We start from the raw sequence: 3,655 nt of genomic DNA on the forward strand, positions 1-3,655 counted from the left end.
CTATCTATCTATCTATCTATCTATCTATCTATCTATCTATCCTACTTACTGGTAATTTGACATGCACAATAATGATAACTTTTCATTCTCATTTTCTCATCTTCTTCATTTCATTGCCAACCAGCAGCTCCAACAAGGGACTATTCACAGAAAGAGAATACAATTAATTTACTGAAATAGAATTCAAACTATACTTTTTCTGAAAACGAAACTGACATTAACATTAGGTCATTCAAAACTAAATTGACTTTAAAACACATTAAAAAATGAAAAGCAGACAGCATTGGGTGTGGAATACTAATAAAAACCAAAAGGTAAAACAAATAAATGCCGAGCTTAACTTTTTTTTTTTACATTTTTGAGATATCCTGCCAACCGAACATTCAAACAAACAAAAAAGACCATGACCTCCTTGCTGGATTGCATTGATATATTTAAAGCTAAGACGCCATGTTTCTGCACTACTGCATCGTGTTGAGCATCACATTACAGCCTACGTATTTTATCAAAATTCAACCAGATATATTTATTATCTTTGAAAACTTTGTGATCTCAAAACATAAATAAAGGTTTCTGAGCTAGACCAAATTTTTCATACTACAGAATGAACGGTCGTTGACGTTAATAATACTAGTAATAAAGTGAAACTACTGTCATATAAAAAAGATTGGCGCTGGCACAAAACTAAAAGTGAAATGTTTGTGGACGTCAGATAAGCTGAACTTCTAAATGAACTAGATTTTATGTTCTTTCTTTCATTGATACTTAAAAAGACACAGTAAGCGTTCGCCCCACAGCCATGAAAGAGTGGGCAGGTTTTTTTGGGAGCACTCCACCCACAGAGTCGAACGTCCCCCAGGCAAAGGTGTGGGTCCGCTAAATGGGACAAGAGAGAAAAATCCCCAAATTCCCTCTGTGAATGTTACAGAGTAATTAATCTCCAGCAGGGGTTTGCCCTCTTCTCTGACATTTGAGTGACATGCAGGCTCTTTGTTTGTGTGTGTGTGTGTGGTTCAGTGTGTGTGAGGGAGGTGTTTGATTGCTTCTCCCCCAGGCCTGCTCCATAATGTCTTTTTCGTTTGATGTTTTCCCTTTCTTATTTCCTTTTTTCCCCATCTTCTTTCTCCCTTTTTTTTGCCGCTTCATGTGCTCAGCATCCTGTTATTCTTCTTCACTTGTTGGTCTTTTGCCCTGTTAAATGGATCCTATAGTGAATGTGTGTGTGTGCTGTGTCAGAGCTGACAGTAAGGTGTGGGAGGTCCACTACAATGCTCAGGCTATTTTAAGGTGATTCGTTTCTTCAAAATTATCCAAGTTATTGATGTTAAGTTGCTGTTTTCCCCAGAAAAACTCTTATAAACACATTGTACACTACTTGTCGCGCACCAAACGGCAGACGTAGTTTGCTAGCTTGTGAACGTAGTTGGCTGCTTTTAGCAGATTTTCTTTTTCAGGAGACAGTAGAGATCTAGTCTGGCTCGCCTATTCCTCCCCCTCTTGCTATCTCTGAGTGCCACCCAGGACAGTTGGGATTGGTTTAAAGAAATACAAACAAGCTAGAGCTTTCTTCTTCTTCTCTATCCTGGAACATACAGGTGGTGTAGCCTGACCATACTGTAGAGCTGAGGCAGCGCAGGAGAAACTGATCTGCTCGTGCTTGAAGTGAAAGCGTGCGAACAGATCATATCATATTATATCACATTGTAATATTTTTATTTTTAATCTTTTGCATGTTTGTGTGCTGCTGCGTGTCCCTGCGTGTGTGTCAGAAGCACAATGTGTGTTTGCGCTGTGCACGAGCCTAGGCGCAGTTTACTAATGCACCGTTAAAATAATAAAATGCTGTGTTATTGTCTTTGGACCAGGTTTGTGTTAGTCAATGGCGTGATCACTTTCCACTGCCTCAAGATAGCAATACACCAACAATGAACCTGAACGCCTCCCTGTAAGACCAACACGCCCATGGGCGCAAAGATGGGCGCAGGTGCATTTGCTATTTAAACGACATAGGCAGTGGACGGGAAATTAACAACTGCATCGGTCTTAAAATAGCCCAGGACAATCTACACACATTGACTGCATGGGCCAAGTATGCTGTAACTGCTATGATGAGATTTTTTGCAGTCACATATCTACGAAGCCCCTACAGGGACGTGAATTTTTTCTTTCTGGTGTGCACGAGAAAAAGGTATTAATCTTCCTGAAAACGCAATGAAATATACCTGATAGTGTCATCGACAAACTTAAAGATGATAAGGCAACTGTTAACAGGTTTCATGCTGTGAATGTGAAATATTAACGTTGGCAGTAACTTCTTAGCATCCATTTGCTATCTTTAGATTGGTTTATCGTGAACATGAGATACTTTTGCGTGCACACAGGAAAAGTTCTCGTGCACACAAAAAATAGTCATGTCAAGTCCCCTTAGGCACTCCATATATGCATCAACATTACACATTCATCTGTAATTTACCCCCTTTAATTTCTCTCATGTTCTCTTTCACCTGCTTCACCTTAACTTGTCTGCCACGTGCACTCCACACAAAGAGAACGTTGTGTTGATGTGTGCGTGCGCGTGCGTGTGATGACAGACAGAGGTCATACCGTCTGGTTAAAACCAAGCGGGGAGCTGACAGTCTCCTGTCCTCCTGAGTGACTCGGCCTGTATTGTTTTGGAGACTGACGTTGCTTCTGATGACATTTGAGAAAAAAAGGCTTTTCTTCCATTGCTTAACTCTTCTTTCATCGCCTATTTTCCTCTTAAATGTATGGAAAATACAAAAGTGTGGTAAACGTCAGCAACTTTTTACTTCAAAGATCAAGTCAAGTCAAACACTTCTGTGCTTTTTAAAATAAAATCTTTTTGGTGAGCACCAGCGACGGCCCACGGGCCGTTATTTGAGAAGCGTCTATTTGTGAGTAACACTGAGTATGTGTGTGTTAGTGCTGCAGAGGAGGAAGGGAGGAAGGCCTGCCACATTAATGACAACCACACTTATGTAAAGCTCCACACAGTATTTATAGAGTCAGCTGGGCTTCAGAAGATCACAGTCGGAAAGTCTGCAGACCACAAGTCATGAAACACACACACGTACACACAAACACACACAAACACACACACACATGCACACAAGTTAAATGTTCTGCCTCGGCACGTAGGCCTACACTCTTCTATGCACATCTGCAAACCATTTATGTATTTTTACACTTTACTCTATCTAAAAAAAATCAAACAATGACTAAAGCATGTTTGCTTAGTAGCTATAGTAACATGGTCCTTAAAGGTACAATATGTAACATTTCTGCATTCAAATTTCTAAAATTGACCACACCTACGTATGTTATATATTTTTATGAGTTGTGTTCTTCCACCAAATTTCAAACCCAGCAAAATCTGTTATTTTATTGTTAGACACAGTTATGTGATGGTTTGGTGCTTATGTCTGTTTTCCTGTGTTTATGTTTTAGCCTGGTTCTGTCCTGTCTTGCGTTTTTTGTATCTATTTCTGGTCTTGTCTTGTACATGTTCTGTTTCCTGTTTTATTTTGAAGTTTGGTCTCTGTCTCGTCTTGTATTTAGTTCTACTTCCTGTGTTTTCCCGCCCCAGTGATTACCTGATGTTTTCCTCCTGTTTCCCAGCCCTCTTGTCACCTGC

General features: G+C 40.0%; 2 long non-coding RNA genes across 2 annotated transcripts in view; one reads left to right on the forward strand and one right to left on the reverse strand.

Moving 5' to 3' along the window:
* The window catches only part of LOC116691075 (uncharacterized), a 27,045-nt gene that overhangs the window by 19,221 nt on the left and 4,169 nt on the right, over positions 1-3,655 (reverse strand). The window lies entirely within an intron of this gene.
* LOC116691071 (uncharacterized) overlaps positions 2,173-3,655 on the forward strand; it is a 7,147-nt gene continuing 5,664 nt past the window's right edge. The window contains exon 1 of the long non-coding RNA XR_004332417.1: positions 2,173-2,300. This is a non-coding gene — a long non-coding RNA (uncharacterized LOC116691071). The remainder of the gene's footprint in view (positions 2,301-3,655) is intronic.

Source organism: Etheostoma spectabile, chromosome 1, assembly GCF_008692095.1.
Source record: "Etheostoma spectabile isolate EspeVRDwgs_2016 chromosome 1, UIUC_Espe_1.0, whole genome shotgun sequence".
Taxonomy (NCBI): domain Eukaryota; kingdom Metazoa; phylum Chordata; class Actinopteri; order Perciformes; family Percidae; genus Etheostoma; species Etheostoma spectabile.